At 39.7% G+C, this 8652-nt stretch overlaps 1 long non-coding RNA gene across 2 annotated transcripts; it reads left to right on the top strand.

Moving 5' to 3' along the window:
* Positions 1 to 1139: 1139 nt before the first annotated feature.
* Positions 1140 to 5544, top strand: LOC311230369. Of its 2 annotated transcripts, none has more exons than XR_014619794.1 (3): positions 1140 to 1366; positions 2108 to 2268; positions 4874 to 5544. It is a non-coding gene; the product is annotated as an uncharacterized lncRNA (long non-coding RNA). The 2 variants fall into 2 exon arrangements; XR_014619795.1 differs by lacking the exon at positions 4874 to 5544 and adding an exon at positions 2574 to 2644.
* The last annotated feature ends 3108 nt before the right edge of the window (positions 5545 to 8652 follow it).

Genomic DNA, 8652 nt, shown 5'->3' with positions numbered 1-8652 from the left:
ACAGAAAACAAAGGGCAATAACAGAAAACAAAAAAAGGGGGGGGGGAGGGGGTGGAGGGGAGAGAGAGACAGACATCCAACAAAACATAACATCAAAACATACATTAGTTGACAACAATGCAAAACATAAACTGAGAGAGACAGACATCCAACAAAACATAACATCAAAACATACATTAGTTGACAACAATGCAAAACATAAACTAACCATCCTTGCATGTTGTCACCCCTGTGTCTCCCGATTTCCGTGGTATCTGTCCGGCAGAGAAATGTTTACAACTTTTTAAACTAAACCTAATTAAACTGAAGTTATGACATCAGACACGCATGGCCATGAGTAAGTGTAACATAATTAGCAGGCTTTAAATGAAATAATAAATGAGTGCATTGCACGTGTATACAGTAAATGGGCTTTAAGAGAAATAATGATGAATGCCTGCATGCATTAATGCTGCACATACACGCATGTGGGCTTTGGGTGAAATAATAATAAGTATGTGCTTACACCTGCAGCCCAAGCATATACGCAAAAAATATATACAGAAAGAAAAGAGAAAAAGACTTTAGATGAAAGAATAAATGCTGTATTCGTGTTGCACTTACAAACGCAGTGGGGCTTTAAGCTAAATAAATTAAATGCATTCGCTGCACATACATACGCTATAAATGGGCTTTTGGGTGAAATAATAATAAGTGCATGCTTACACCTGCTGCCCAAGCATATACGCAAAAAATATATACAGAAAGAAAAGAGAAAAAGACTTTAGATGAAAGAAAGTGGGGCTTTAAAGTGGAGATAAAGCATAGTGATAAATACATATTCATAGCATCACATTCGTATTTAGATAAGCCACAGAAAAAATCACATTATAAAAATAAGCAGTTTCTAAGAAAAAACTATTTGTTATGTGCTTTTTTGAAGCATTTATCATTATGGGCGCGGCCATTTCGTTGCTGACGTCATGGGGGTGGTTTGGCTGTCTGCGACACTGCAGCACCCTGCATTCTACTGACCACCTCAGGAGAATAGACCTTTCCCCGCTGTCAATCACACAGAGAATAATAACAAATAAGATTGCCAGATTTCTTAAGGCCGCGCCCCTTGAAATAGAGCCGCCATGATGTCTCACAGATAGCCAGCCAGTCCTGCATTGTTGTTGTCGAGAAAATGGTTCTTAGATGTGCTTGGGGAACGTGCAATAATGACCAGAGATATCCAGAAAGACTAAAGGGAGCGCGTTTTATAAATTTTCCAAAGCCTAAAACACAGTTGGAAAAATGTTTAAAGTGGATTAAGGCTTGTGGACGGCCCCATACACAGCTGAATGTGGACAAGATCAACAAGAACAAGGCTGTATGCTCAACGGTAAGCCCGAAAAATATGCTTCAGTAATATATGCTTCAACATTTGAGTTAAACAGACGTCATCACTTGTTATCTTATATATACTGTATATAGATAGATAGATAGATAGATGGCTAGCCGATCGTTAGGTAGCCAGCTATTCATAGCTAATGCTAACGCATGGTTAACCTAACGTCGCCAAAAAGAGTCTCCGAAAACATTCCGATCAGTTCATGAGCTGAAGGAAAACTACATATAGCTACAGCTACTTAGTCAACACCCTTGAAAATTATGAATTGGAAGTTGTCCAGTTGATTCTAACAACCGAACTAACGTTAAATAAATGTTAGTGTACTGTAAATGTCCAAACCCCCCCTCCTAATGTACAGTTTCCTCCCCCTCGTATGTATATATTTCCTGTTAGGATATCTTTTTAACAGTACTGTATATTTGCATATCTTGGATGTCACAAATGTAACAGTACTGTATCTGTATGTCATAAATGTCATGCTATATATCTGTTGTGTATGTCATAACACATAAATGTCAGTATGAATTGAAAATGGGGGACCCTGATGTAAACAAGACTAAAGTCTTTCTCTGGTCTGCATCCCCTTAACTATTGTGTGTATTGAGCTGTACTGTATTGTACCCATTCTGCAATCTGTTAATACAGTTTTCAATCAGCTAGCATGAGTAACCTGAATGCCTTACAATATCTGATCCACTTTCTCTTCTCTGTCATGCCTATCTCACCTTATAGCATTTTGTTGGCGGGGATGGACCTACTGTGCAATATCCAGACCCTATAAAAGCTGATGGGACCACATGTAAGTCGGTGCGTCCGTTGCCAAAGAAAAGACGCCTGCTTGATCCTGACAACCCCCCATCTAAAAAAGAACTACTGCAGGAAAATACTAACTTGTAAGTCCTGAAGACTGGGTATTGTCAAAGTCCTTATAGGCGGTATTGTCTGAATATTGTGATGTGTTAGTGAAGATGTGAATCACTAACTAAAAACACCATTTGCATGTGTGAATCAGATGTCATTTAATAATTTGTTATAAATGCTCATATCTAGTATTAATTTGTGAACCAAAGATACTGCAAGTTCTTGTTACAATCAAACAATACATAAATAATACTGAGACCAAATGTTATGATTAATGAACAACATGGATTTATTAATTAAAGTGCATTTATTTGATTATGATTTTGATACTTCACAGGAACATCAATCCCTCTCTGGATGTCATCAACCACCAATCGGAGCTCAGTTATACAGCTACACAGACGTGCACAGCTACTCAGACTGAAGGAGAATGTAAGTGTTACAAAGGATCAGATTAAACCGAATATATATATTTATTGATTGATATATATTGCATAGTATTTGTATATCGTTTGATATCCCTTGTATATTCCTTGTACATATACACGGAATATCCCTTTAGCCTAGTACAGACCATAATATTTCATTCTCCTATTGGACAGCGGTCCACAGGCGCCAGGGCCATGCCTCCAGAGTCAGGTTCAAGGCCACCGTCAAGACATGTCTGTACATGCCCGGCCTTGCCCAGGGATACGAGACAGAAATGAGGTTGGCACTAGATTGTTCGCCGTGCATATAAATATGGCGCAGGTGAATACAGAAGTAGAGTTACCCAATAAGTTGAAGCCTCACCCACGATACTCCGTGCGGTGAAGTATGGCCTGTTTGGCCCCAAATAGAGCATTGAGACCGCGTGCGAATTAATAACTGAATTGTCAGAGTTTGGCGCTATACCGTCGAGTGCGACATATTTCTATTAAGTCAGTAATAGTCTATTTGTGTATAGTGTATCGTGCGGCTAAAGTTCTACAGTGACCAGCATCACCAACGCTTCCTCGTACCAGCTAGAGTGCTTATCCAGGCTGGGCTGCTTTCATGGCGCTTTCACCCGAGGAGACCTAGACGAGAACCGTGTGGACATGTACACTGGATTAATCTACCCGACGACTACATAGCCCTTTGCGGCTGGATTATATTTGTTTTGGTCCTGTGATTTATGGAGCGGAGAATCGCCGACGCCTACATGTGTGGGATTTACCCTGTGAGGAGCCACGTCAAGTCTGCGCCTCAGAGAGCCTGAGGCCGGCTAGCTTTCTTCACTGTGGAGCTACAGTCTACGGAAAACAGCTGTATTCGTCTGTGGATCAAGAGACTATTGCACCGTCTCCTGTACTTGGAGTCTCCTTAGTCATCGTTGACCAGACTCTCTACTACCGACAGATCCTCTACCCCTGCTGGCTTACAACCGGGGGGACCCTTCCAGTATCTCCCGCTATATATTACTAGTGTACCATAGATATAATTCCCTAAGATTCAGGTTGTATAATTACCTCCTGCGTAACCAGAGAATGGACATTCATTATTGATTTGCCTACGCACATTCCTTTGCCTTATAAACGCATCCAAAGTAAAATAGAGAAGTATATTATGTACCTTTTGCTGCAATAAATACTTAATTACCACTTTGTGTGGAACCGATTCATTGTGGGAAGTGTTCATCATATTTATATATCATGTACTGTATGGCCAGTAATTAAAGTACATAAAGCGGTAGTGGTTTAATGATACCATACTTATCAATACAGTCAGGGAATTGTACCCCTCAGTTACAGTAAGGGTCTACCTTTCTTTTAGGAACTGAGAAGCATGATCTTTAAAAAATGCAGCAAGTCTGTGCAGTAATCTTTCCATAAATGGTATGTCTGGGAATATTCTTTCCACAAAGATATCTTTCTGCGTAAAAACTATGAATTCACAGAATTGGCAGCCTGTCACCATAAGTTGTCCTTGTATTTGCACATAATAGTCGTGCGTCTTCTTCAATGAAATACTGCCCCCCTCATCTTTGTGTAAACAGAAATCTGGGAAGTTGTCGCAAGCCTCCAATATCAAACAGTTTCTTGCCTTATAAGGACATTTCACTTCGACTATCCCACTCTCGCCATTGTCGCACAACTTCCCGTCAGGTGTGGCTCCTAAAAAATCGAACTCTGAATTGACAACAAGACCACACTCGTGAAAATGTCTGGCGGGATAAACCTCCAGATATTTGGCCTTCGCCTTTGCCTCATTCCTTTTCCCATACTCCAAAGCCGGGGCACAAATGGATGTCAACCGGAAAACACTCTCCAGAAATGTTGTTGTTGGGGCAGATTTTCTGTTTACCGCTTTCGCAAAGTTTGAAGCAGTCAGTCGTGACCTCCGCTCTTCAAACCAGTCATTTGAGAGAGCCTGGGCCCGAGTGCGTTCTTCCAGTGCTACCAGGTTTGTGTCTGCAGTATTCAGATCTTTGTAGATCGCTGGAAGCTTCACTGGAGATGGCTGGTGCACAGATACATTTCCACACCTCTGGTGTGGAACCGGGTCTGTTTTCTTCTTGAGATTTCTTGTCTGTAGAATAAAAGCTAAATGTTATTATTGTGATGTCATGTATATGTGGAAACTCCCTAACAATATTTGTAATATTTCTGTTTCCAGGGGTTTGCCCTTTAGAAGTATTGGGCACTGCTGTGGAAGGTGCAAGATTGAAGTCAGAGCTGGAGAAGAAGGAGAGGACGATAACCTGGTTGAGAGGGCAGCTTCTTGAAAAGGAACAGATAATACAGTCTCTCGAACAGGATGCTCAGAAAAAGACATTCTGTACTGTACAAAGTGTTGTCCAAAAAGAAACAAAGATCAAAGGGCTTTTTAAGTACTACACTGGGATCACATATGTTAGATTCATGTTATTGTTAGATTTTCTTGTGCCTGCTGGCTGTGATGCACCTTATGCAAAGGGCCGTAAAGACATGAGGTCACTAGGAAAATCCAATGGCCTATTCTTGACATTGTGTAGGTTAAGACACAACTTTGGACTTCAAGATTTGTCTCAAAGATTTGGAGTATCCATGCAGTCTGCAGGACTTGTTTTTAATACATGCATAGAACTTATGTATTTTAAATTTGGACAAATTAGCATATGGCCTCATAGAGACATTATTATTGAAAACATGCCTGAAAACTTTAGAAAGGAATTTCCTTCTACTTTAGTCATTATTGATGGTACTGAATTTAAGACCCAGGTGCCATCTGCACTGGCTTTACAAAGTCAGCTTTATAGTGACTATAAGTCAAGCACAACCCTCAAAGCATTGATTGGATGTGATCCAAGTGGGTCTGTCATTTTTGTGTCGGAGTTATTTACAGGTGCTGTATCCGATAAGGCGATTACTGAAAGCAGTGGTTTTTATGATTTACTTAAAACACTGAAAGTTCATGGTTACATCAAGGATGGTGATGCTGTTATGGCTGACAAGGGTTTTACAATACACGACGAGTTGAAAGAGCTTGGATTACGTTTGAATATCCCTCCTTTTGCTGCTGGTCATTCTCAGATGTCTCAGTCAAATGTGGCGTTGACTAACAAAATTGCTCGTCACAGGGTTCATATTGAGCGTCTTATATGTAAAGTTAAGACGTACAAAATCCTTTCAGATCGCATACCAACAACCCTTTTCAAAACGATAAACCAGATATGGTCAGTTTGTTGTTTTATGACCCTACAACAGGATGTGTTTGTAACTGATAAATGAAATTGTAGACCTGCATTACCTGATAAGAAAGTACAGAACCAATCTGGACTTCTCCAAAAGGGGTTGTGATCTTTGGCACACTGGTAGACAGGATAGTTGCCAAAGGTGTTCCAGTCATCCGTTGTAGATGGGCAATATCTTCCTCTGTTACAGCTGGAAGTCTGTAAATATTTAAAATATTGTATTAAATGTATTGCATATATTAATAATAACTTGGTCATACTTTTGCTATATTTCTGAGATGGAAGAACGATGTTTTGGTCACTTTGTTAATATGAAAATTGAAGTTCAGTTCTGAATCTATGATAACCCAGAGACTTGTGACCTCAGATTTGATCCAAGGGGTTAGTCCTCCCAGGTTCTTTATTAACGTTTATTTTTTTGTTTTGGGGCCGATAATTAGAATTATAGATAGAAAACCTACATTATGTCCTCTGATGATATCACCCAGCAGTAACATGTAAAGGACCTAAGCAACTCCCTTGTGCAACTCCATAGTTGTTGTCATATATCTCAGACATGTGGCCTCCTAGTTTAACATAGAATGTCCTCCCTCTGATATATGTTTTAACCCTTCTGCCTTATTAGGTAACTGACAGAGTTGGCACATCAGTGCATGAAAAGATTGCATCACGTTCAAGGTCATAAAAAACTTAATTTGTAATATTTCGTTCCAATTCTTTTTTTTATGAATACCACTATAAGGATGGAGACCTTATTCTCATCAGAGTTTAGTCTGAGGTCACTGATTATTTTGGTGAGGGCAGTTTCAGTGCTATGCTATTTTCTGAATCCTGAATTCTTCTAAGATTGTGTTATCTTCATTGACATTGATGTCTCATGAGCTAATTTTATATGTACATCAATTTATAAAGAGTATTACTAATAAAATTCATTTTTGATATTGTAACTCATGGACTTTGTTCACTTTATTATATCTGTTGGGTGTATTACTACCACTTTACCTGTAAGAAGTGTCAACATGGCACACCACTGGCCGTCTCTTTCTCTTCTCAGAGGGTTTTGCAACCACGACATGGTTAATAGGTACTGGCTGTATTTTATCACCTCTGGGGACATGCCATTGCTGTGGTATGCTGGTGCAACTTTGTTGTTCTGGTATGTGGGTAAAGTTGTGCCATTTGAATCCTTGAAGAGACTTGACAATGCCAACGACATGGGAACAGTGTCCATTTATCCTGAAAATACACATGCAACAATCAAATGGTTGATAGCTACTCCACACATCAATATACAGCTGTGCCAACACTAAAGGTAAGCTAGCTAATTACAGTAGTTCAAATTCAAAGGTTTATTTGTCACCTACATACCGCGACATTTGTGTGATTAGCATAACGTTAGATGATTAGCCCATTGTAGCTAGCAGTTAGCAGATACTAGGCTTAAATCTTCATTCACTCTAACAATTTTATAATAAGGGACCACTAACATACTCACCCTGCTTTACATGTGCAGTAGGACTCCACAATTGTATCCTGACGAATTACAATGTGGAGTTTGTGAGGCGTTTGTGTCTTCCGCATAGACCGCCAACACTTGGCATCAACTTTGACGTTGTCATCTCCTTCTCCGTCCGAAATCCTAATTTCATGGATATATCCTTGAGTAAAATAATTCAGGCCTTTCTGGAGAACTCTCTTCGATAGAGTAGCGGCATTGGGCAAATAACTGATAGCAATAGTTTCAGGAATCTTTAAGAGAGAATCCATGTTGTTCGATTGACATGTGGTTGTTTCAGTGTGCCTGTGAGAACATTTGGGAGAGCTTGGGAGACCATAGCAACAGTAACACGGGGGGGGGGCGGGACTTCCCGTCACCGCGGAAAGGTGTATTGCACGCAGTAGCACACTCGATTCGACTCATTTGTGATTTCACTGTATGATGTCATAATCAAACATTCTAGAACATTTGTGATGTCACAGTATGATGTCATAATCGAACATTCTAGAACATTTGTGTTCTATATATATTCAACAATTCTCTCAGCATTTCCTGGCATTTTTTCAGACTACAACATGAATCCAGACTGGTTTGACCCTCAAAATGGTCGACCGAAGTCAAACACATGTGGGTAAAGCCCTATTTTTGATAGTGTTTTTTGTCTATTTCAGATATAGTCATCACAACTTCTGTACTGTATAGAGTCATCACAGCTTCTGTACTGTATATAGTCATCACAACTTCTGTACTGTATATAGTCATCACAACTTCTGTACTGTATATAGTCATCACAGCTTCTGTACTACTGTATATAGTCATCACAACTTCTGTACTGTATGTAATAAATATGTGAGTTATACCAGTAGCAGGAGAAACTGCTATGTAGCAGGGAAACTGCTATTTGTCCAAATGCCCTGAAATAACCAACTGCACAACCGGGGTACAAGGAATAACAACTTTATTTCATAAAGGTACCTATGCTAAACAATTATACAGAGGACACGGGATCTATTAATTAAAACCTATCATTACCCGGCCCATTCACATCACATGTATATAGAGTCATCACATTTATGACTAACGTTCTGATACAGAGCAAGGTATCAGGTGAGACTAGACTTTCGTCTTGTTTACATCAGGGTCCCCCATTTTCAATTCATGACATTTATGACTAACGTTATGATACAGAAAGCTAACGTTATCGTACCTACTGCATATCACTAC

The sequence above is a fragment of the Notolepis coatsorum genome (genome assembly GCF_963971535.1).
Source record: "Notolepis coatsorum genome assembly, chromosome: 6".
Lineage (NCBI taxonomy): Eukaryota > Metazoa > Chordata > Actinopteri > Aulopiformes > Paralepididae > Notolepis > Notolepis coatsorum.
The sequence above is the reverse complement of the archived record's forward strand: the minus strand, read 5'-3'. Positions and strand labels throughout refer to the sequence as shown.